The 26441-nt window shown below is 46.6% G+C and overlaps 1 long non-coding RNA gene across 1 annotated transcript; it reads right to left on the bottom strand.

Moving 5' to 3' along the window:
* Positions 1-23426: 23426 nt before the first annotated feature.
* LOC143940012 (uncharacterized) lies at positions 23427-24498 on the bottom strand. The gene is made up of 4 exons (XR_013263802.1): positions 24410-24498; positions 24194-24323; positions 23983-24058; positions 23427-23704 (listed from the first exon to the last, which is right to left on the bottom strand). It is a non-coding gene; the product is annotated as an uncharacterized LOC143940012 (long non-coding RNA).
* Positions 24499-26441: the final 1943 nt, after the last annotated feature.

The raw sequence follows: 26441 nt of genomic DNA, 5'->3' as shown, positions 1-26441 counted from the left end.
GAAACAGGAAGTGAGATATTCAGACAAAGAAAAAAAAATTTAGAAGGGAAATCGAAGGAAAAGGTAAGTGAACCAACAATGCACTAGCTTAAAGGAACCTACTGTATGTAGAAAATAAAAAATTAACCTTTACAACCCCTTTAACTGCTGTATGAATATGTTCCTTTTTATGTTTTTTATTTTATTTTTTTTAAACCTAGTGGTCATTTTCTGAGGATGCATACACATATTGCTCAGATAAATATTTTCAACGATAATTGTTGGTGACATACACATAATTGGTAACTGTTAACGGAGTGTTACCTTGATCTGTGAATGAAAACTTTTTTTTTTAAACCCTCATCTCTACCTTCCACAAAGGGTGGACAGGATAGCCCTTCTTCCTCCCTGAGCATCATAGACAAGTCACCACCTCCTTACAGCCAGCCCTCACACATAAGACATGTGTGTGGGAGTCTGAGTCCAGCTGACAGGGCACATTTGAGGTTCACCTATATTGCACCCATTTCTAGTGTAAGGCTGACCGCAGGTCAGCCTGTGTTTGTAGGAGGAGTCAGGAGTAGGGCTGCATGTCGACGTCACTTCCGGGAGGCTTCCCCGTGTGGTCCTGCCGAGGGAGAGGGGGTTCGCTGGTGGCTCCGGTCTCCATGGGGGAGCCTTTCTGCCGCCCGCCTCCCTCTCCGGCTGCCTCTGTCGGAGGGGAGGGGGGAGGGAGGTTTTTTCTTCCACAGGCTTCCCCCGTGTGGTTCTGCTGGGGGAGGGGGGGTCGCTGGCAGCTCCGATCTCCACGAAGGAGCCCTTCTGCCGCCCGCCTCCCTCTCCGGGTGCCTCTACCGCAGGGGAGGGGGGAGGGAGGTTTGCATCCACAGGCTTTCCCCGTGTAGTTTTGCCGGGGGAGGGGGGGTTCACTGGAGGCTCTGGTCACTACGAGGGAGCCCTTCTCCCGCCTGCCTCCCTCTCCGGCTGCCTCTGCTGGAGGGGAGGGGGAGGGAGTTTTTTCTCTTCCACCGACTTCCCCCGTGTGGTTCTGCTGGGGGAGGGGGGGTTTGCTGGCAGCTCCGGTCTCCACAAGGGAGCCCTTCTCCCGCCCACCTCCCTCTCAGGCTGCCTCTGCCAGTGGGAGGGAGGTGTCAGCTGCGGGCACTCCTACCCGCCTCCTTCTCCTTGTGATTCTGCTTGGGGAGGGGGGTTTCGATCGCCGCCGAGTGTGGTGGGGTGGTTAGTCCGGCCCTCTCTCCCCATGTTGTTCCAGCCGGCCTTCTCTCCCGGTGTTCATGCTGGGGGGGGTGTTTCATCCCTGCCAGTTCCATTCATTCACCCCACTTCTCCCGGTGGGGGTGTTCAGCCACCTGGGGGCCGTTTCTCCTGCCCGCTTGCTTGCCGGGGGGGGGTTCATCCGCCTCTCCTGCCTGCCTCCTTCTCCTAGTAGTTCTTCCGGGGGTAGGGGGGTGGTTTGTTCACTTGGCGAGGGGAGGGGGGGTTGGTCTGAGGGTAGGGGGGGTTAGTCCGCCTGAAGTCTGCGGGGGAGATGCTTCTCCCTCCTGCCTCCTTCTCCCGGTGTTGCTACGGGGGGAGGTTCAGGTCGCCTGCTTCTGCCGGGGGGAGGGGGGGTTTGTTCACCTGGTGGCTCTGGGGAGCTGCTTCTCCCGCCCACCTCCTTCTCCAGGTGGTTCTGCTGGGGGGGAGGATTCGGTCGCCTGGTTTGCCGGGGAGGGGGGGGGGGGGTCCGTCTGCCTGGTGGTGGTCCTCATGCAATTTTCAGTTCTCACCCAATTTTTTTTTCGATTTCTCATGCAATTTACGGTTTCTCATGCTAGGTTACGTTTTTCATGCATTTCCCCTTTTCTCATGCATTTTCTGGTCTCATGCAATTTACGGTTTCTCATGCAATTTACGATTTCTTGTGAAAAACACGGTTTCTTGTGCAATTTACGGTCTCTCGTGCAGTTTACGATCTCTCATGCAGTTTGTGGTCTTCTTATGCAGTTTGTGGTCTTCTCGTGCAGTTATGGTCTTCTCATGCAAATTTATGGTTTCTCATACCAATTTACGGTCTCGTGCTAATTTGCGGTCTCATGCAATTTACGAGTCTTTTACACAATTTTAAGTTTTTGCTAATTTACGGCTTTATGCAATTACGGTTTACGCAATTTACGGTTCAATTTGCGTTGCTCATTTGTTTTGCGTTTCTCAGGCGGTTGACATTTTACGGTTCTTATAGGGTTTTCAAGGAATTTATGGTTCTCAGGCTTTACATTTTCCCATGCAATTTGCGTGTCTGATGGAATTTTCGTGTCTGATGCAATTTTACGCATCTGTTGTATTTTACATGTCTCAGGCGACTTTTATGTTTTCTTAAGTTTTTCCCATGTTTCTTACGTTTTTTCTCGTATGTTTCCGTTTTTCCCGTATGTTTCAGTTTTTCCCAATATGTTTCAGTTTTTCCCATGTGTCGCATGTTTCATGTTGCCCTTTGTTTGCGGCATTTTCATTAGCAGGTACTTACATCCAGGATCTGTCACGTCTACAGGTCCATACGGGCTGACATTTCATTGTTAATTGATTGTCGTCCCACAATCTTCTCGCCTGTAGCCCACACATCATACGTACACGTTCACCGTTACACCTTTACTACTACTCACCACGGTCTGTGGGTACCTTAGCCCTGAGTGTTCGTTTTTAATTCCCTGTCTAAGCGCTGCAGGTTGCTCGGGCTCACTTCTGCATTTATTAGGGTGGTATCATCAGGTTCACATTCATGCACTGTTGGTCCTGTCATTTCGGCACCCACGTCCTTACACTTTAGGTCCTACATCCTTTACTTGTCAGGTACCAGGGGGTTTGCTGTGTCACGGGTGGGTTGTTATTAGGTTTTCTGGTTGTCTCACACAGCTGGGTTGTCCATGTTCTTCCACCGCGAGTTACCCATCACGCCTATGGGTTTAACAGATTGAGGTGATAGTTTTATTTGGCTTGGTCGGTGGCAAGTCTTCTCATCTGTTTTTACACCACTCACATTTTGTTCTAAACTCACGTTTCTCATGCAATTAGTTTCTCATACGGTTGTCCGTAGGCAATTTACGTTTCTCAGGCAATTTGTGTTTCTCAGGCAATTTACGTTTCTCATGCAATGGCTTTTCTCTCGTGTTCCCCCTGGGGTTTTCTCTCGTGTTCCCCCCTGGGTCTTCTCTCGTGTTCCCCCCCTGGGTCTTCCCTTGTGTTCCCCCCTGGGTCTTCTCTCGTGTTCCCCCCAGGTTTTCTCTCGTGTCCCCCCCCCCCCCCGGTTTTTCTCTCGTGTCCCCCCAGAGTTTTCTCTTGTGGTTTATCGTTTCACGTTCTCATGCAACCTGCATTTCCTAGGCAGGTCGTGTTTTCTTGCAGCCTTGGTTCTTATGCTGCTCACGGTTATCAGCTCACGCTACTCATGTTTCTCATCCAGTCTCGCTTCCTTCTCGCAGGTTACTTTCCTGTCAGAGATTTTCTTTGTCTGCTCACGGTTCTCTCGATAGTTGTGTTCCTGTCCAGTTGGGGGTCAGTCCACACTATCTTTAATTTCCTAGCTGCGTCCAGCCAGGAGTTGCGCTATGGTATGGAGCGATTGGTTAGTCAGCCTATTGCTGCTCTGCAGCCTCTCGGGGGCCGGGCCAGTATCAGTAGGCTCGGGTCTTGGAAGCAGGTACCAGCGTCGCACTTTCTCTTCAGTTCCAGTTTGTGGTAGATTGTTTTTCCTTTTGGTTGTCGTAGCAGCCTTGATCATTAGGTTTTGTTTTAAGTACCAGGAAGGCTCATGACACTGCTTGGCATGTTTTCTAGGCATTCCGGTCTAGGTTTCCAGTCCTGTTGGTTAACATCCAGTTCCTATTTTGGCTTTTCTGTTTTTTTTGCCTCTTCCAGCTTGTATCGGCCCTCAACACTTTCAGGGCATATCGAGTTAAGTCTCAGCATTTCATGTTGAATGACCCGTCAGGTTGTTTTATTTTCTGCACTTTCGTTGAAGCCGTCCAGGGTTCCAGTGGAGTAGACTCCCTGCTGTGCTCAGCTTTATTTTTTATACCAGCTTGTTAATGTTACATTTGTCAAACCTTGGATGTTCCTCTACTGCCTTTCCCAGTGCTTCCTTTTCTACAGCAAAGACATACCTCCTTGCTGCCACCCCAGGTTAGACGTTAATGCACTGTGTAATCTGGTTGTTAAGCTTTCATCCTACTGTGTTATTTTTGCCTCCTTTTAGGGATACTGACCACGTGACCCCGGCACACTTCGGGTCTATGTTCTTGGTTGCTCTTTGTTCCTTTCCTTACTATCCACGGATTGACTCTGAGTACAAGTGTAAGGCTGACCGCAGGTCAGCCTGTGTTTGTAGGAGGAGTCAGGAGTCGGGCTGAATAAAGCCTGCCCTCCTCTGCCTCCTCCTCTCGTGGACACTGGCTTCGTGTCCCACCCACCCATTCCCTTTTTCTTTTCATTTCATTCATTACATTTAAGACTTGGGTATGCCCCCTTTTAGGCATACTTACCACGTGACCCCGGAACACTTCAGGTCTATGTTCTTTGTTTCTCTTTGTTCCTTTCCTTACTATCCACGGATTGACTCCGAGTACAAACAATATGTCTATTTTTCACTCTTCTGTTTGTCAAAGCTAAAAGCTTCCAGGTCGGATCACCAGATGTAAGCCAGGCTGCAACGTCGGCATTCATCATACAGATCCAGACGACATGACTTTCCGTCTGGGATTTATCACCGGGGAGACGTTTTAATTCCTACTCCAGACACCACATCCACTGCCGTGACAGCCGCTCTGATCGAAGAGCCTGCTGGGGATGTGGGACTCAGGTACTGGGGGGCAAATCGCTGTGCAGGCCATGTTATGCCTGGGCAGCTGGGGAAAGAGAGATGGACAAGCAACAAATGGAGTCTCTCATAAAACGTGTGGTACAATAGTCCCTGAAAGAATAGGGTATGACCCACACATCAAGCCAGACAACCAATAGGTCAGGCTATTCTGCTGGGGATGCTCAAGAGGACCTGCAACCATCTCAGCCAAGTTATACATCCTCCAGACCCTTGGATAGTGAGGTGGAGGGTGTTGACTTCTCTGTAGTCTCACCCTTGATTAAAGCGCTCAAGGAGGCCCTGAAGTGGGAAGAACAAGCGACTCCCCCAGCTAAACAAAGGAAATTCTTCAAGCACTTTTGGCTGAATTAAAGGATATCATCTTGGAGGAGTAGGGCAAGGTTGACAAGAGAACCTCCCTGTTGAGCAAATCCATGAGGCTCTATCCCTTCAAAGATGAGGACGTGAAACACCTGGAAGCCGCTCCTCTTTTTGATGCAGCTATAAAGAGACTGGCAAAACATGTCACTGGTGCTCTAGAAGACGCAGTGTCCTTAAAGGACAATCCCGGGAGAAGGATTGACAGAGATCTTAAAAGGATTTATGTGATGGCAGGAATGGCCTGCAAACCAACCCTGACAGCCAATGCAATGAGAATTTGGGCAGAGAATGTCAACACAGTACTCGGAAGCATCTCAGAAGAGGTAGCCAGGGGCTCCGCCATATAGGAGTTGAAGCTGGCATCAATCTTCCTGGGTAAAGCATCCATGGACATTATCCACTGGTGGGAAGTCAGGGTTCCTGCCCCAAGACAAATGCCTCTTTGGCTAGAAGAGGCCCCTGTAAAGAAGACAGAACTCAGAACGGGCAAGGGATGCATGGTTATATAGGCTAGGCCGGGAACTTCAGGAGAAGGTGGAAAAGAGGCCCCGGCAGACGTGAGCCCGCCAAGTCCTTTTGGGATTGGGCCAGATTAGACATCCCAGGTGGTGCTGCGCCTGCTCAACTTTTGCCGTGTCTGGACGGCCTCACTACTGGACCATCAGAACCGGCTCCTCAGGAGATACATGGTCCTTTACAAACACTCCTTCTCAGGTTCACCCCTACACCGTTAACTCACTGAGAGGAAAAGAAGCGGGTGTTGCTGTTCTACATACAGTCGCTGGTGCCTCAGGGGGCTGCAGTGCCTGTGCCCAAGGGCGAAGAGTTATAGGGCATGTATTCACCCTCTTCTTGGTTCAGAAGGAAAACGGCTCATGGTACCCAGTAATAGACATCATGTATCAGAACAAGTTCGTCAAAAACAAAAAGTTCAAAATGGAGACCCTCTCTGCAATTCAACAGGCAGTCCAGCCGGGCGATTGGCTAGTCTCCATAGACTTAAACGATGCCTACTTCTCATGCCCGTGGCAGAGGAGTTCCACAAATACCTCTGGTTTGCGGTGGGGCGAGAGCATCTCCAGTTCACCTGCCTCTCTTTCGGACTCTCAACTTCACCTCGGGTCCTCTCAAGAGCTCTTACAGCTATGGTGGCCCTCATCAGAACAGACATACGCCTGCATCATTATCTCAACGACCTTCTCTTACTAGCTCAAGACAGAGAGCAGCTCCTACATCACAGGGCTCAAGTCATCTCCACACTTCTAAAGTTTGTCTGTTTACTGAACTTAGACAAGTGTCACCTAGAACCAATGCAACACTTAGTCTACCTAGGGGTCCAGTTCGACAGAGCCGAGAATACTATCTCCCTGCCTCTGGAGAAAATCCAGTGCGGGACAGAGCACACCTGGCCCTGGCTTCCCCATGGTTGAGAGCTTGTCAATGCCTCAGAATAATAAGCACAATGGTATCGATGGCCCCCTGGTTAAATGTGGCCCTTTGGCAGTTACGTCCCTTACAGAGAGAATTTCTCCAATGGCGGGATCCGGACAGACGCAATCAGCGCATTCACATAACTTAAGGTATGAGGGACAGCCTCTTCTGGTGGCTAGAGTGCAGGAATCTGCTCAGATGCCACTCCACTGCTACCGTTTCTTGGGTCACAGTCATGACCGAAGACAGCAATACAGGATGGGGGGCTCACTGCAAATCAGTGATCGCTCAGGGCAGAGGAAACCTCTGGCTGCACATCCTGGTGTCGTACGTCCTGGTACTACACTCAGGTTTCCACTCTCTGGGCCTTCCGCCACATGAGAGAGGGAGAATCTGTACTGCTGAGAATAGACAACACCACAGCAGTCTCCTACATGAAGAGACAAGGAGGAACTTGGAGCCTTTCCCTACTTCGGGAATTGGAGCTCATTATGATGACCTTATGATGAGGAACCTGGCAGACATCTTGGCAGCCTATGTTCCCAGGGCCCAGAACATCCAGGCAAACTTCTGTCCCATAACCAACTGGACAATAACAAGTGGTCTCTCCATGCGGAGACATTCAAGTAGATCCTGCACTTGAATCCACCCTGAAGGGGACTTGTTTGCATGCCCTGCAACTTCAAACTCCAGAAGTTTTATACGCGGGGCCGTTGCAACCAAGCTCTCGGAGTAGATTCCCTAAACAGAACAGTGGAACTTTAGCAGAGCATATGCCTTTCCTCTGATCGCAATCATCCTCAGATTCTTGTAGAGACTCTGAGCAGAAGCCATCGAGGTAGTGGCAATAGCACCATACTGGCCGAACAGGCCTTGGTTTCCCTGCTAACACAACTCGGCTTTCAGGGCCCTATGCCTCTTCCCCTCTGACCAGACCTCTTGTCCCGGGGGGGGGGGGGGGGCAGTTCTGCATCCATATCCGGCATGTCTACAGCTGATGGTCTGGTTCTTGAGAGGGGGAAGGAGAGGCTGGGAGCTCTTGGTTGTGCATCGGGAGTCATCTCCACCCTCATGTGCTCGAGAAAAGCTAGTATGAACAGAGTCTACTGAAGAATACGGGCCAAGTTTGTGGAGTTCACATTCTCCACAAGCAGATCATCCAGGGACCCGGGGGTGCAGGAAATTCTGGAATTCCTGTAATCGGGTCTAGATCTGTCTCTGTCAGTCGGCTCCCTTAGAGACCAAGTGTCGGCCCTATCAGCCTTCTCAAGAGTCTCGGGAGGGGGGGGGGGCGGCCACCCTCTCATCCGGCAATTCTTCAGACTCTGGCCCCAGAGGAAACCAAGATTTCCCAAATGTGATCTTCCTCTCGTCCTTGACTCTCTCTCTGACGTCTAGTAAGGATCTCTGTCAAGTCTGCTTTTCTTGTGGTTATCACATCAGCTAAGAGTTTCAGAAATCGGGGCCTTCAGGTCATGAAGAGCCGTTTCTAACCTTTTTTCTGGACAGGGTAGTACCCCTTCACATGCTGGACTCAAATACCAAAGTCACATCAGTCTTCCACGAAAATCAAGAGATCATTCTTCCTACCTTCAAGGCAACAGAAGCCACTGAGGCTCATTCCCTAGATGTGGGTGAGACACTAAAGGAGTACCTCCAAGCTACAGCCTCATTTAGACCGTCAGATCATCTCTTTATCCTCCTTTCCGGGGAAAACTGGGGGAGACGGGCTTCTTCAAGGATAATGGCATCATGGATTGTCCAGGCCATCCAGCAGGCCTATATGGAAAAGGACTTGGCTGCCCCAGAGGCGGTGACAGCGCACTCATCTAGAAGCGTCTCAACCTCCTGGGTGGCGGCCTGACATGGCTTCAGATGTTACTTGCAGGGCGGCCTCGTGGGCCTCCATTAACACTTCCATGATGCATTATTGCATGGAACCTGCATCCTTATCTTCGGTAAACTTTGGATTTAGTATCCTGTTGGTTGACGGGGTAAATTAAAGTTTTTTGTTGATCAGAAAGCCCACCTGTGTGGTTTGGCTAGTTATTTCCCACACACAGGCTGCCATGGAAAATTTACTATCAAATACTTACCGTAATTTTCCTTTCCTGATGGACTCCATGGCAGATGGAGTTCCCACCCATGGATCAAGAGTTGGCTAGTTACGGGACGCGGTCTCTGGCTGTGAGCTCAAATTTATGGGAATGGGGTCCTATAACATTAGAAAGGAGGCGGGGAAAACCCACACGTAGGCTGCCATGGAGTCAATCAGGAAAAGAAAATTACAGTAAGTATTTGATAGGAAATTTTCTGCTTTTCAACCCTGTCCTCAAGTACCCCCATACAGACCTTGTTTGCAGGTTTTCCTTTATCCTGTTTTAATAATTTTTTATTATTTTTTTGCAAAAGACAGACCTATTACATAACATTCTAAAAAGACTCAACATACAAAAATACAACATATTCACAAATCACAATACTCATAATACATATCATTCCTAAGGTATATAAGTCATATAGTATTGCCATCTCCCATAGATAGGCATACTATTCTAAAGTTCCTCCTTCTATATACTCAAACTTTTGACAGGGGATGAGGGAAAAAGAAAAACCCTACCCAACCTTTCTTTTCGTGTGAACCAATAAAGTTAATAGTTACAATTATAAGGTGGATCCAGGTAGGTTTGCACAAGGGTCACCACCTCAGTTCCACCCTAGTTCCATGCATCCCAGCCCACCTCCTCCCTCCTTTACACTCCAATCCCCCCGTGTAGAAAAATTAAAAAAAATAAACAACCCAACACTTCCCACCTACCCTAACCCATTTCTTTTACCCCTGTGAACCAAAAGATTAATATTTAAATTTAAAGGGTGGGTCTAGGGAGGATTGCATAAAGGTCTCCACCCCAATTCCATGTTCCCTCACCCCTCCTTCCCCTAATCTGACTATCCCCACTTACTTCCCCTCTCTTTACATTAATTTAAGGGGTGGGTCTAGGGAGCATAAAGGCATCCACCTCAGTTCCACCCTAATTCCATGCGCCCCCACCCACCCCTCCTTCCCTGAATCTGACTTCCCCTCCTTTATCCTGCACAGGTGCTTTAAATCAGAGTCAATGGCTTGGTATTTTTTACAGCAATTTTTTCTAGAAAATCCCTAAACATGCCCCATGGACTGATATATAGGACAGTCTGTAGCATGCATGGGTACTGTGAGATTTCACTACACTGAAGATAGATTAGTAAAAAGTAGTAATTTTAATTATGTATTTTGGATAACTGTACTTTGTATGTTTTAATAAAACAATAAAACATATTTCTAAGTATAGCATGTTAAATGAAGCTTGTGTTTATGTAGATAAATATGTTGAAGAAATGCATCAGATTGAAGGGATGCTAAATGACATAGCCTTGCAGCAGAAAAATGAAAGAGATGAACTTGCAAAAAAGTACAGGTAACATCGTAGAAATTAATATGGAACCCTTAAGCCCCGTACACACGAGAGGACTTATGTCCGACAGACTTCCGAAGGAGTTCTGCCGGAGTTCCGACAGAGTTCTGACGGACTTTTCGACTGAGCGGACTTGGCCACACACAATCACACCAAACTCCGACGGATTCGAACGTGATGACGTACGACTGGACTCGAATAAAAGAAGTTCATAGCCAGTAGCCAATAGCTGCCCTAGCGTCGGTTTTAGTCCGTCGGAATAGCATACACACGAGCAAATTTTTCGGTAGGAACTGGGTCCAGCGGAGTTCCGTCGGAAAAATTTGAAGCATGTTCCATTTTCTAAAGTCCGTCAGACTTTTGCGAATCAAAAGTCCGTTGCAGCCCACACACGATCGAATAATCTGACGGAATCATTCCGTCGGACTTTGGATGTTGAAAAGTCCGCTCGTGTGTACGGGGCTTTAATCGTCTTACATATGTGCTTAACAAAACTAACATCCACATTTAATGGAGAGTTTTCCATAATTATTATAATTATAGACATCAAAGACAAGTAATATTGTTCTGACTCAACTACAAGGCAATAACTTTATCTTCAGCTTACATGACCTGGTGATCTATTTATCCCTTGCATCAATTCAGACAGCTTAACGCAATGGATAAATTACTGTATGGAAAGACAGACGATGAATCCTCTCGAATGTTCCGTTTTAATGATGGGTATCCATAGGTAGAAAAGTTTTGAAGTTGTAAGCCACATGTAAAGATGTTACAGCAATGAGGTATACTGTGCTTAATGAATCAGAGAGAGGAAGGGGAGGAGAATATACAGAACTACGGTGGGAGAGAAAGTTCAGATAAATAGAAGGGAACAAAGCTTAAAGACGCAGAGCATAATAAATCACATAGTGTAACACAACAAATATACCTCTATGTTTAGCAGCTTTGGTTCACAGTGAGCCAAGAAATCTCAGCCTGGGTCAAAAACTTAAATGTTTTTATATACTACCAAAAAGCCATCATTTTCTGTATGGAACAATCTTGCTTGATCAGAGCCTTGGTTTTCCATCTACTTTCACTAAAGCTGCCTTACAAATTGTTCCTGCTATGCCTGAGTCAGGAAAATACACTATTTCTACATATAGTGCCTTGAAAATGTATTCATACCTCTTGAAATTTTCTACATTTTGTCATATTACAACCACGTGGCTCCCAAACAAAATTGGCATCCTTTTTTCCCCACAAATAGAGCTTTCTTTTGGTGGCATTTGATCACCAATGTGGTTTTTATTTTTTGCGTTATAAACAAAAATAGATATAAAAATTCTATATTTTTTACTTTTTGCTATAATAAATATCCCCCAAAAATATATAAAAAAAACATTTTTTTCCTCAGTTTAGGCTGATACGTATTCTTCTACATATTTTTGGTAAAAAAAATCACAATAGCCGTTTATTGATTGGTTTGCGCAAAAGTTATAGTGACTAAAAAATAGGGGATAGTTTTATGGCATTTTTATAAATTTTTTTTTTTACTAGTAATGGCGGCGATCAGCGATTTTTTATTGTGACTGCGACATTAATACAGCAATCAGTGCGATTAAAAAGGCATGGAATACTGTAAAAATGTCACTGGCAGTGAAGGGGTTAACACTAGGGATCAGTGTAGGGGTTAGGTGTGACCTAATATGTGATTCTTACTGTTGGGGGGGGTGGCTTGGCGTGTGACATCACTGATCGTCGTTCCCTATGACAGGGAACAGACGATCAGTGACAAGCTCACTAGGAAGCACGGGGAGAGGTTTGTTTCCACTTACCTCTCCCCGTTCTTCAGCTCTGTGACCCGATCATGGGACACTGGCGGTGATCGGGTCCGCGGGTCCCGCGGGCATGGTCATGGTGCTCAGGACCGGGTCGTGAGTTGAGTGTGCCGGCGTATATCGGCGTGAGGAGGTCCTTAAAGTGGTTTGGTACCTAAAAATGAAAGTACATGTTATTAAAATCAACAGATAGCATACTTACCTAAACGAACCCTGAAAAAAAAAAATATTATTTACTTACCTTTTATTTCTGATGTTTCAGCTGACTTCTGGGTTGTCCTCCCGTGGGAGTAGGCGTGGCTATCGTCCTCGCAATGGTCCCTGGGAAATTTGTAAGCTATTTCCCAAGAATCCATGGGGGACAATGAAATTGCGAGATCTCGCGAGATTTCGTTAGGACGCCGGTCACGTGACGAGGACGTGTACGAATTTGCCATTTTTAAAGTGGGCAGGCAGCTGTATCTGCCATTACACTGCTCTCACTGAGCATGTGCAAGATGGAGCGGAGCATGCTGGGAGCCAGACGTCATCATATACCAGGAAGTAAATGCCTGTGGGCTTCAGACGCCCACAGTTAAAATGGAAAACGCCAGAGCAGGTTTTTATAAGTCATCCTGAGGAAAAGATTCGTCGCGCCGGGGGTCAAATAAACGCCGGACGTGGATGCCAATCGAAGGTAGCACTCGCCCACCTGTGAGACAGGTAAGAAAAAAAAAAAGAGAGCGGAATCCCACTTTAAGTGGTTAAAGAAACCCTACACATGACCGTAGTATTAGCCACTCACTTGTGCCTCTATCATACCACATATTTCATTATTTTACGTACCTCACTCCGATTCAAATCCAGTAGCGCCAGTTTCGCACTGGTTCGTTCAGGCTTGTCTCACTTGTTTTTTCATCTCGATACCATGCTCCACAGACAGGTTCGTTGTCAGTCGCAATTTTCTGCACATCAATTCGTGCCTCTGTCATGGCTAAATCATTTCACTAATTTCACTGTCATGAACCACGCTTCAATTCGAATACAGTCGCAACCGTGATGCACCTGTTCGTCTCGGCGTGACCCAGTTGTTTTTTCTGCCTCATTTCAGTACATGCTCCAGAGTCTAGTTTGTTGTCAGTCGCAGTTTGCGGCTCACCGATTCGTGCCTCTATCATGGCAAATCATTTCACTGTCAAGTATCATGTTCCAATTCGAATCCAGTTACATCTGTGATGCACCGATTCATCCTGGCGTGCCCCAGGTATTTCAGTACATGCTCCAGAGTCTGGTTCGTTGTCAGTCTCAGTCGCGGCACGACCAATTTATGCCTCTGTCATGGCAAATCATTTAATTCATTTCATATACGTACTGCGCTCTGATTTGAATCTAGTTGCATCCGTGATGCACTGATTCATTCCGGGGTGCCCCAGTTGTTTTGGCCTCATTTCAGTGCATGCTCCGGAGTCTGCTTCGTTGTCAGTGGAAGTCGCAGCATGACGATTCGTGCCTCTGTCATAGCAAATCATTTAATTAATTTCACTGTCACGTACCGTGCTCCGATTCTAATCCAGTGGCATGCGCGATGCATCGAATCATCCCGTTGTGCCCCAGTTGGCTTGGCCTCATTTCATTCTGTGCTCCACAGTTCGACTCGTTGCTTGTCGCATTCATGGCACACCGATTTGTGACTCTATCATGGCATAAACATTTTACTCATTTAATTTCATGCACCTGTCGCTTCGAGTTAAATCCACTCAAACTCAACAAGTCGCGTAAACGCTGTACAAAGTTACATAAATCAGTCACTTAAATCACTTTTCCAAGCTTGGTAGTCAAACCCCTCACCAGTTGTCATCTGTCATTTCTCCTCCAGGTCAGTCAAGTTCAGTAGGTCCATCCTGCACCAGTGCAGGAGCTGGGTACGTATGCCTATATAGAAAAGAGAAACAACCTTGACTTTCATGTCACCCTCAATAGGTTCCAGTCGACCAACTTTCGACCCCAAAGACAGGACATTGCATCTAGGGCACAAGGCACCCAGAGCCATGTCTCAGGCTGGCAGTGAAGACCTCATGGCCCCTCTGTCACCTTCTCTGGTTTTAGAGAGCGACAGTGTGCAGTCCCTCAGGGGGATGGAATCTCCCCAAGTTGATGGCAGAACTGAGGCGCAGGGGTGTGCACTTCCCCGCTACAGCTAGGAAGGCTGAGCTCTTCAGGCTCCTCTTCCCTCCGCCAGCCACAGTTTAGCCCAGCACCCAACAGTCGTATCTCCAGTCAATATCTGCCACCATCTTTCAACTCCACACCTTGGTGTCATCTTTGTCTACCACGGTCACAGATGTCCAAGCTGGAGTGGCACTCTTGGAGGCTTGCCCGGCGACGACTATCCCTGACTTGACCACAGTTCAGATTCTGACACCCCTTCCTGCAGGTACCACAGGGAAGAGTCCCACTGTCTACCCAGCACATTTGGTTCCAGCCAGCATTAGGAAGGACATCCTGGACGACAAGGACATCAACCTTACTTCCCTCCTCATTTCGGTCCACGACCTGGCAGAGAACAAATCTTACACCGGTGGAGATGTGTCAGTGGTCCTAAAGGCCAAAGATCCCAGGCTGCTGAGGGATGTCCTATGCTTAGCCTCTTCTAGCAGGAGGGAAGAGTTGGACTTAAATCTTCTCACCGTGGTGGACCTGGGCTTTAAGTGCGGAGGCTTTTCATTTTACAAATACCATCGTTCCTTCTCCGCCAAGGCAGCAGCCAGGCCAATTTCAGACAGGCACGGATTGGAGCCTCGTGGACACTGAATTGTTCTGCCATCACTTTGCCGGCTTGAGCTTATCACTATGTGCTATCTGCCAGTCCTCCACCCACACCAAGACGGCAATCAGTTGCCCCTTCGAGTACCCCTCCACCTTCGGTGCAGTTCAAGGCCCATCGGCCCCTGTTCAGACGCTCCTGGTGGACAAGTTCAGATGCTCTGGTCAGACAGTAGGAGGAGCAGCCATCTGCAATAATTTCAACTATGGGTCATGCAATTTCAGCTAATGCTGCTTGCTCCACGTCTGTGTCATATGCCACGGGGCACATACGAAAATTTATGCCAGGTCATGACTAAGCCGAGTAAATGTCCTATGACTGGGCTCTACCTCACACCCCACTCCCTCTCTGGCCACCTTCCTTATCCAAGGATTTACAGCAGCGTTTCATATCGGCCTCATCTCTCTGCCCCACACAACTTGTGAACGCAGGAACCTCTGCTCAGCAGCCACTGACAAGCAGGCTATAGACCAGCTGTTACAGGCTGAACTGGAGCCAGGCTTCATCACAGGTCCCTTCACTCAGCCCCCTTTGAACACCTGGAGAGTTAGCCCTATTGGGCTTGTCAAGGGCAAGTTCTCAAATAAAGTCAGTTTAGTGTACGGCCTGTCTGCGCCTCATTCTTCCCACATTCCCAGCCTGAATTCCCTAATCCTCTCTAAGAAGTCCTCCTTGAAGTATGCTTCCATACACATGGCAATTCAGGCCATTATCAAAGCAGGCACGGTGCCTGGCTCTCCAAGGCTGACATCTCGGACGCTTTTAAGCTTCTACCTATCCACCCATCCCTCTGGTGCTGGCACGGTATTAAGTGGAAAGAGGCATACTACTTTGCTACCAAACTGACCTTTGGCTCTAAGAGTAACCCCTGGCTCTTCAACACTTTTGCACAGTCCCTGACCGGGATACTATTGCATCAAGCTCAGTGTCAAGAAGTCCTCCATTACCAGGACGAATTCTTGTTACGTGAACAGCCCGGTGTGCCCCCAGGAGACCTCGACAAATTGAGAGTCGTCTTTGGGAATCTCAATGTCCCCATTGCCAAACACAAGGTCAGCACACTCCATCACTTTCCTCGAGAATCAATCTAGACACTTGCTCCATGCAGGCCAGCCTCCCTCTCGACAAACTGACCCGCATCAGGTCAGTCCAACAAGACTTCACCCATATAAGGGGGTGTACTAAGAAGCAGCTTCAATCTATATTGAGAATACTCAATTTCACAATGTGGATCATTCCCCAGGGTCGATCTTTTGTGTCATGCCTCCTGGTCTTTCTCTCACAGGCACAGGACCCCGATCAGATCCTTAACTTGGACACAGTGGCAGTAGCGGACCTATCAATGTGGGAGGAGTTCCTTTCCACCTGGATCATTATATTGATGTTTATACCTTCAATATCACCCCTATCATCGCAGGTAGTGACAGATGCTGTACCCTTCACAGGCTTCACTGCAATATTTGGCCACCATTGGTTTGCAGGACCCTGGCCTTCAGAAATTATTTTAATCCCTGGATTTACTCAGACTTCCTCCCTGTTTGAGCTTTTCCCGATCGTGGCAACCGCCCAGCTCTGGGGTCATATATGGACAGGACAAACCGTGGCCTTCACCACCGACAACCAGGCCACGGCCGATATTATTAATAAAGGCAGGTCCAAGTCGCTCTTGGTTATGTCCTTCCTAAGCAGGCTGGTAAAAACTATCTCTACAGCATCAATTTAATGTCCACTGTACATTCATTCCAGGCAAGTGCAACCTCGCAGTAGACACACTGTCATGCTTTAATTATACTTCCTTTTTTCAGTAGATTCCCAGAACTGATACAGCATTAACCCCCGATCCCTGCTTGGTCTCAGCTGACTGGACTAGAACAGCATCTGCACGGAGCGATCCAGCTCATCAACCAGTCTCTGTCCCACAACACGCTCAAAGCTTACCATACAGCTTGGAACGTATTCAACAAACTCCTTGCATCCTGCTCCACAGAAACAACAACAGACGCCAAGCACATACTGGCTTTTATCTCATATTGCCAAAGTCAGTTGGCCCTATCCCATAATACTGTCTGACTATACTTAGCCGGCAGCCAACACTTTCTGGCTCTACGACATTACGCAAAAACATCCTTGTTCGCATCCCATGCAATCCGAGCCATCCTACGCAGCATCCAGAAATGATAACCGATAATCAATGCCAAACGTCTGCCTATAACAAATGCCATCTTCAGGGATATGTCTACTACCCTTGCTAGTTCTCCATTTGGTGTTCTCCCCAGCCTGGTCATACAAGCAGCCATCTACTTAGCCTGTTACGGGTTCTTATGGCCTGGCGAGTTTACCTGCAGCAACCCCACCGGCAAACCTACCAAGACATGGCTGTCCACCTAACCTGACAGGCCGGGCAAAAGAGAGCATTAATCAGAGAAGAAACCAAGAGGCCTATGGTAACTCTGGAGAACCTGCAGAAATCCACTGCTCAGGTGGGACAATCTGTCTAGAGGACAACTATTAGTCGTGTACTCCATAAATCTGGCCTTCATGGAAGAGTGGCAAGAGGAAAGCCATTGTTGAAAGAAAGCCATAAGAAGTCCCATTTACAGTTTGCAAGAAGCCATGTGGGGGACACAGCAAACATGTGGAAGAAGGTGCTCTGGTCAGATGAGACCAAAATTTAACTTTTTGGCCTAAAAGCAAAATGCTTTGTGTGGCGGAAAACTAACACTCCACATCACCCGGAACACACCATCCCCACTGCGAAACATGGTGGTGGCAGCATCATATTGTGGGATTGCTTTTCTTCAGCAGGGACAGGGAAGCTGGTCAGCATTGATAGAAAGATGGATGGAGTCAAATACAGGGCAATCTTAAGGGCGGAGGTTCACCTTCAAGCAGGACAACAACCCTAAACTTACAGCCAGAGCTACAATGGAAGGGTTTAGATCAAAGAATATTCATGTGCTAGAATGGCCCGGTCAAAGGCCAGACCTAAATCCAATTGAGAAACTGTGGCAGGGCTTGCAAATTACTGTTCATAGATGCACTCCATCCAATCTGACAGAGCTTGAGCTATTTTGCCAAGAAGAATGAGTAAAAATGTCAATCTCTCTAGATATGCAAAGCTCATAGAGACATCCCTAAAAAGACTTGCAGCTGTAATTGCAGCAAAAAGAGGTTCTCAAGGAGGCTGAATACAAATGCACGCCACACTTTTCACATATTCATGTTGTAAAAAATGTTGAAAACCATTTATCTTTCTACCACTTCACAATTATATTCTACTTTGTGTTGGTCTATCACATAAAATCCCAATAAAATACATTTACGCTTTTGGTTGTATCATAACAAAATGTGGAAATTTTCAACGGGTATGAGTACTTTTTCAAGGCACTGTAGGAGTAGTTTTTTGGCAAAGATGAATAATCTTCTCATGAAGCATATATTGCCTGACCCCTTGAACACATACTAGCTTTGGGGAAGAGTATATGACAAAAGCTTGTCTGTTCTGGGATTTGCATGTGTTCTTGCATACAGCAGAATTTAGTAACCTTGGCTTGGTCACGAGAAAAGGAAGATGACAGAGCCCCTTTAAGAGACAGAATTTATTAAAGGTCATAACATTCCAGAGAATGTAGAGATGGCACATAAAAATTGTGCATATGATCAGGTTTTTTTTTTTTTATTACAAATTGATGTTTAATTTTAAATAGTTTGAACTTATTTTATATCTTCTGAACAATTTGTATGCTAAAATGTTTGGAAATTATGACATTCTATATCCTATATACATAGTTGTTTAAAAAATGCTTGTAATTTTCTAACAGGTCTGATCATTCTCATCTTTTTTTTTCTAATTATTAATTGGAGTGAAGATGTCAGTGCCGTCTGGTCTGACAGATAGCAGTCAAGGAAAGCCTGGAGCGAAAAGAAATAAAATGAAGAAATAGCAGAGGGCTGGCATGACAGGGTTAACAGTGTACAGAAAAAAGTGGAGGTCTTACCTGATTGGAGGAGCTTGGGGAGGAGGGGACAGGAAAGTAAAAAGGAGCTGGCTCCTCCCCCAACAGCAGTGCAGAGTACAGGAACAAGCTTGAAGCGAGGTGAGGGATGCCTGCATGAAGTAGCCGGTGCTGGGCGGCAGGCCATGGGTCCGGTGCTGGGAGCGCGGTACTCCTTAGCGGGAACAGGGGCCTCCTGACCCCTGCTCCATTAAAGGGGAGCAGCAAGCTGGGCGGATCGGTGTGCTCATCCGGGATCACCTGCAATGCAGCCCGCGGTGCTCGCCCCCTCCCTCTCCCCCACAGGAGGACTTCGGCAGATGGCTCCGGGATCACTGGGGCCGCTTTTCAGCCCACTGTGCAGCGATCACGGAGGGCGCGGGCCCACCCCTGGCAGGGAGACGGTGATGGGCGGAGCCTCGGCAAAGGAAAGAAGAAGCACGAGCAGCGGCGCCCAGGCCTACACCAACATGGCCGGCGGCTATCTATGCCATGGGGGGGCGGGCTCTGAAGTGCATGGCTCTGGCGATGTGCTCCCCCCCCCCCCGAGGATGGAGATCGGTGGTCAGGAGCAGTTGGGGAGGCGGCCTATGCATGCGGTGCAGGCCCAAAACCTTTTACTTTAAATTTTCATGGGGGGGGGCACGGTGGAGCCTCTACCCGGGACAATCAGTAAAAATATAATAGATATACAAATACGATGGCGAGTGTTATGAGTGTGGGGACGCTCACCCCCTGGTCTTGCTGGTTCAAGCAAGGGCAGGCCGGAACAGGAAATAGGCTAACGGAGGGGACAACGCCAGGCAAGGTGCGTTTGCCAGGGTGCCTCCAGGGTATGGTAACTTGCACTCGGACTTGCAACATTCGGACGGTTTTGCAAGAGACTACGCAAAGGCAGGGGCGGGGGCCACATGGGAAAATTAGGGGTGGCCACTCCTCAGAGGTAGGGGTATACCTTTCTAACTGGGAAAGTGGTGGGTAGGGGCCCATCGGAGGTGGGGGAGTGTCCCTTCCTAACTGTGTAACAAACTGTTGGTTGGGCCCATCTGAGGGATAGAGGTCCCTTACTAACTGTGGAAAACGGTGGGTGGGGCCCATCTGCAGTATGGGTGTCCCTTATTACCTATGGATATCAGTGGGTTGGGCACATCGGAGGTATGGGTGTCCCTTCCTAACTGAGGAAAATGTGGTTGAGCCCATCAGAGGTACGGGTGTCCCTTATTAACTGTGGATATCAGTGGGTTGGGTCCATCGGAGGTATGGGTGTCCCTTCCTAACTGAGGAAAATGTGGTTGGGCCCATCGGAGGTATGGGTGCCCCTTCCTAGCTGTGGAAAAATGTTGGTTGGGCCCATCGGAGGTATGGGTGTGCCTTCCTAGCTGTGGAAAAAATGTTGGTTGGGCCCATCGGAGGTATGGGTGTCCCTTCCTAGCTGTGAAAAAATGTTGGTTGGGCCCATCGGAGGTATGGGTGTCCCTTCCTGACATTACAGTGGTGACATTGGGGTATCAAGTAAGTATTGGGTAAGTACATAAGTAGTTAATTATACAAGAACGGTGGTAACATCGGGATATCAAGTAAGTATCTGGTAAGAATGTACATAATTAATTACACAATCTCAGGTATATAGGTTGGCATGGACCTTAGATAGGGCTCAAGCTGAGGTGGGTTGAGTTGTTATGCATTGACTGTATTATCTGCATTTCAACTTGGTTTATTGTGATTTTGGGATTTAAGGGTTTGTAATAAAAGGCTCATTTGGGAGTGTTAGGGCAGGTTGGTAATGGCGATAAAGCGTTTTCCGGTCTAATGCGACCGGTTCAATAGGCTGTGGGGCTTCCTTCCTAGGCCAGTGGAGTAGGGTTCCCTTCTGCATTTCGTGAAATACGCCAGTGGGACATATGAGGGTATTGTTTCCGGTGGTGCTGTCCATGTAGGAAGGGGTGAGTATGTTGGGGTGCTGTCAGGCGCTTACAAGGGAACATCATAAGGGTATACGGGTCACCAAACGGCTGCAGCCTCGTCTCAGCCTGGGGTTAGTCTGCTCTGTCATTTGAAGTATATAGATCTGCAGTCTTTGGTTTAGTGGTGCTGTCTACCCCTCGGGGGGGTAGAACGTCATATCAAAAGATTAGGCCAGCTCACAGTCGGGGGATGGATCCTGGGAGTGGGATCTTGGCGCCGGTGCTACTAGGAGGTTCATCATCCCGTAGAATGGGGGTGATTGCCTGGTAGAAAGGTTGGTTCCGGAGGGCCCAAAATGGCAGTAGGGCATGGGACTTGGGCTTCTTCCTCTGGGGTTTTGACAGTAATCCCGGTCGTTGGTGCATCAAGCGAGTGGAACAGGAGGGCCTGGGGGAGGGTTGATTGTTCTGTACTGAGTTTTGTGGATCCTGATTTAGTGGATTGGGCACTTTTTCTTTAAATCTCAGGATTATGGGCACTCCATTACAAGTTTTAGGACAAGCATTGTAAGGGTATCTGCTCTCTCAAAGGGCCAGGACATGGGGCACTGTGTCGTAAATTCGACGGCATGTTCTTAGCTCATGGGTTTTTTCCGGGTTATCGGTTGAGGAAGGTTCGTTGTTCACAATGGCTTTCTCCCTGACGTTTCTGTTGGGGATGGTAGGATCGGCGAGCGGTTTACCCCCTCCGAGAGTTAAAAGGGGGGGTAGGGCTCAGGAGGGGCAATACTGGGTTTTTAACGGTGAGCCCAAAGATGGGGGTCGCTGTGCTGACATTAGGACTGGTCTCCAAGTTCAGGTTTCAAGGCATTTTGACTGAAAGGTTTAAGGGCGCGGGTAATGGAAATAAAAATGTTGTACTATTTGTCAGTATGTAGGCGGCCAGGTGTAGGTCGGGTTCAGAGCTGGTTAAGGGGATTTTAATGGGGAACCGACTAGATTCCAGTGTTATGTTCTTCACCTGTGGAATGATTACAGGAGAGGGGATACTGGCGGGGGTTCTTGTTGGGGGGGTATGCCTGTTTGGTTAGCATGCCTGTTGTTATGACCGGTGGGGTTCTTCCAGGGGAACACATGGCCACGGCCCACATATTGGTTGAGAGGGACGAGTGAAGCAGACAGTGGGTATAAGGGGACATGATTAGGCATTGCTAGACGAGAAGCCTGTTCTCGGTAGGTAAGAGTGCCAGGCATGAAAGGAAGCTGGGTGGTACCGGGAGTACATAGCATGGCACGACTGGACGGGAGCTGCCGGACGTTGTTGGTCACACGTCGGCGGTAATCATGTGGGCTTAAAAGTCCATATGGGTCATGAAGAGGGCTATGAAGGCAGATTTAGGCACATCTGCAGGGCTTTCCTGGGGGAAGCTTATAGTGGGGGTTCGACATCATTGCTCGGACGTTTTGGAGTCTGGACCGATTGGTAATGGGGATTGAAATTTCCCCTTGGGCGCTGTGGCAGGTGTTGGTCTTTGCGGGTGAATGAAGAAACTTCGGATAAGGAGAGTTCGGGACCCATCTGTGGTATGGGTCTTGATGGTGGTATTCCAGATAACGGTGGTTTAGCTGGAATTTGGTTAAAGGGTGCACTGTGGTCAGTTGGTTGTCTCCAAGCCAGTATGTCGGCTAGAGGCCTACTATCATATATAAAAGGTACCGCAGTGCATTATTATTATTATTATTAAACAGATGGTATGTGGAGTGCCTGCAAAGACCAAAGCGAATATCAGATGTTTATGGTTATGTTTGTTTAAATGTATTTATTAATAAAGGGGCTGCTACGGCCAAAATTTACTCCAAATTGGTGTGGTCTCTATTAATGGGAAATGGTATGGGGGCTGTAGCAAGGGTTGGTCAGGCAGTTTGGGAAGTGTAGTACATCTGTTATACAATGGTCATGCGCAATGTCAACTGATTGTCAAAAGGGGAGATGTAGATTAATATACCCTCAGCATGGGATGTTCTGTGGGGTAATATAAATCTACATATTGTGAACAGGAAGCAGTTAAAAGAATTGTCTACTGATAGAAATATTTAGGTGATCTCATTCCCTTGTATACCTAAAATAGTATAGATTACCTTTAAATCATGAGCAGAGCATCAGAAAGTGAGCCTCTATCAGAAATACGGACACTGACTATCAGGTTGTCTAAGAAATAAAAGAACCTGGTCATTTAGCTGAAAAAAAAAGTTCTAGGTGTGTGGATCCTTTTGACATACTAGCTTTGGGGAAGAGTTTATGACAAAGGCTTGCCTGTTCTGGGATTTGCATGTGTTTTTGCATACAGTCATAAGAAGCAGAATTTAGTAACCTTGGCTTGGTCACGAGAAAAGGAAGATGACAGAGCCCCTTTAAGGGACAGAATTTATTAAAGGTCAAAAGATTCCAGAGAATGCAGAAATGGCACATAAAAATTGTGCATATGATCAGTTTTTTTTTTATTATTACAAATTGCTGTTTAATTTTAAATTGTTTGAACTTATTTTATATCTTCTGAACAATTTGTATGCTAAAATGTTTGAAAATTATGGCATTCTATATCCTATATACACAGTTAATTATTTGGAACAATAAACAGAGGACTAAGATATCGCAACAACACTTCGTGGTAAGAAGTGGATATCCCAATATAATTATTTAAAGAAAAAAGGGGAGGAGGGTGCCACCATCTATAATGAATGTAATAGTTAAAGACTAGATGGGACTTAAGGACTTTAAAGGCACCAGTATAAACCAAAATACAGTAAACTAATTTTATAGATTTATTCAAAAAATGTACAAAACAATGATTAAAAACCATAAACAGAGATTATGTTCATTCACTGGGACCTACATCAGCAATAGTATCACAAAACAGCACAATATAATACTAGGTGTATAGTAGCTAAGCGTAAACCATTCAGGGTAAACGTTCAGATATGTATTCACTGAAATGATGTGCTGATATAGCATCCCATGACTGTGCCCGACATGTTTCGCGTGCCAATGACGCTTCTTCTGGGGCGCAAATAAAAACTCTTGAAAATGGAAAGAGGAAATATATTACAATGTGCAGTACAAAGTTACAGTTATCAATAATAATATGAACATAGATTGTTTTAATTGAAAATTAGAACAAAATAAAACAAATAGATCATGATGCTTGTCGAGAGGAGATAATGCAGACGTGAGGCACAAAGGAACAGTCAGATGAAAGCACTGTGGGGGCATGCACAATATTATATCAAGATGTAAAATTGTAAGCTAGCAAGTATGGAGATATATAGTATAAAGTTGATAAATTGATATACACTACCCCAGTTCCCTCTGAAGGTGGCGCAAGTAGCTGTGTAACGTATACGTATGTAGGTATGGGATGCAAAGATATCAAGCTAAAAATAAGAAGTAAAAAATGTATTGTAAAGATGCTACATGTTGTAACTGTGCATTATATGCCATATACATGTAGTATAGTCAATTGAGGTACATAGTACACAAAGTGCTGATGTTAGAGAGGAGAGGCTCACCAGTATCCAATAATTACTTCATTGGTTCCAAAGTAGTCCAATGTGAGTAATGATGGTATCGCATCAATAAGCGTCAGTGGTAGACGGCTGACTCACAGGCACAGCCAAATAAACCAGAAGAAGCTGATATCTGCAAAGTATAAAATTGTAGTATGAGTATAACAGTGAAGGATTGCAAGTGATGCTGATGGGTGTAATCAGTAGAGGTATCATTACCTGTTTTTTCAAACGAGTACAGGACGCCAGAGTGCAAACAGACCAGAGGGGATGGATGTGTAAAAGTCTCTGAGAGACGCTCGCACGGCGTCTCCTTAAATGTGTCTGCCCCACCCACCGTAGTCCGATCGGCAATCAACCAATCAGTGACGTCGGGTGGGTCGGCCGAAAGAGCTCCGGTGCGTGTCACGTCCGCGCCGCCCACTCCCTAAAGCGCCTGCGCAAGATACAGCCAGGCAAAGGGGATGAGAGACAATGGAGGACACCGCCGGAGGAGGAGCCCATACGCCGGTACAATGGATGGAACATCGACCAGCGGTGGAGCTCCCTAAGCGCCTCCAGGAAGTTTCCTGTGGTGCTTACCGGCCGCACAGCGCCGCCCGCCTGTCACAACCCCACAAGACAAGCATCATAAAACTACAAGTGCTATAATGACAATGAATACAATGTACAGAGTGACAGTGTATATCTATGCAGATAATCAAGTGGACATAAAAACCCAAGCATACAGGGCAAATTAACACTTAGGAGCCTGCCAGGATATCCATTATATCATAGTACACCGAGTACATGTCATAATACATTTTTTATATGTATGATACATATACAATTAGATACACTAAATGGTATCATTAATTTCAGGAACTAGAGGAAAATGGAAAAGGAGATAAAAGAGGTGTTTATAGAAAGGGTCTGTAAGAGTGGGATTCATTAATTCCAGGGGGAAATGTAGCATTTAATTTTTCAATCCACAGGGTTTCCTTTTTCAAGATGGATTTGTCCCAGTCACCCCCACGTGGATTCGGAGGGATTACATCTAGTGCGATGAATGAAATTACTGATGTGTTGAATTTGTGATATAAATCAAGGTGTCTACTGATAGATGTCACCATTTTACCTCCTGACGTGAAGTAAACATGGTCCTTTATTCGTGCCCTAAATTGTCTGATGGTTTTTCCTATATAAAAGGCGGAACATTTACAAACCATAAGATAAATGACTCCGTGTGTATCGCAATCTGCAAAAAATTTGGGGGTAAAAATTTCCCCATTGGGCAGAATAAAGGATTGCCCAGTTCGGATCAGGGGGCAGAATGGACATTTTCCGCATCTGAATATGCCACAAGGGGGCCGATTTTGGACTGTGCAGGTAAAGTGACTCGATGTTAATTGGTCACGTAAAGACCTAGCTCTACAGAAAGTAATGTTGGGTTTAGTGTGAACATATTTTGCCACGATAAGGTCCTCTCTGAGAAGGGTGTCACGCAATATTGAATGATGATTAGAATATCTTGTTATGTATCTCACGGTAGGCGTATGTACGGGGTTCTTTTGTTTGTACAAGAGGGAACTGCGAGACTGACGCAGTGCCCTATTGTATGCTTTGCGCAAAATAGATTTACCGTACCCCCTAGATTTTAAACGATATTGTATCAATTTAGCTTGGATTTTGAAGTCTGAAGTATGTGTACAATTGCGTCGCAACCTAATATACTGAGCATATGGAATGCTACGTAGTAAGGGATCTGGATGCGCACTGGTGGCATGCAGTAGAGTGTTGCCCGCAGTCTCTTTACGATAGAGAGTGGAAGCAACACATCCCTGCTCGTCTTTCACAATTGTGAGGTCAAGAAAAGTGATTTGAGAAATGTGACTGGCAACAGTAAATTTTAGATTAAAGTGATTAGTGTTGAGTTTTGCAACAAAGGATTCATCGTGAGTACCGGCCCAGATAACGAACATGTCATCGATGTATCTAAGCCAGCAGATGGCCTGGCTTGCGTACATCGACATATTGCTCATGTAGGTCCCAGTGAATGAACATAATCTCTGTTTATGGTTTTTAATTATTGTTTTGTACATTTTTTGAATAAATATATAAAAATTAGTTTACTGTATTTTGGTTTATACTGGTGCCTTTAAAGTCCTTAAGTCCTGTCTAATCTTTAACTGTTACATAGTTAATGATTTGTCACTTACAGCATTGTTTAAAAAATGCTTGTAATTTTCTAACAGGTCTGATCATTTTCATC

Source organism: Lithobates pipiens, unplaced genomic scaffold (genome assembly GCF_037356315.1).
Source record: "Lithobates pipiens isolate NorthernLeopardFrog02 unplaced genomic scaffold, aLitPip1_a1.2 Scaffold_3, whole genome shotgun sequence".
NCBI classification, from domain to species: domain Eukaryota; kingdom Metazoa; phylum Chordata; class Amphibia; order Anura; family Ranidae; genus Lithobates; species Lithobates pipiens.
This window is presented reverse-complemented; position numbering and strand designations above follow the sequence as displayed.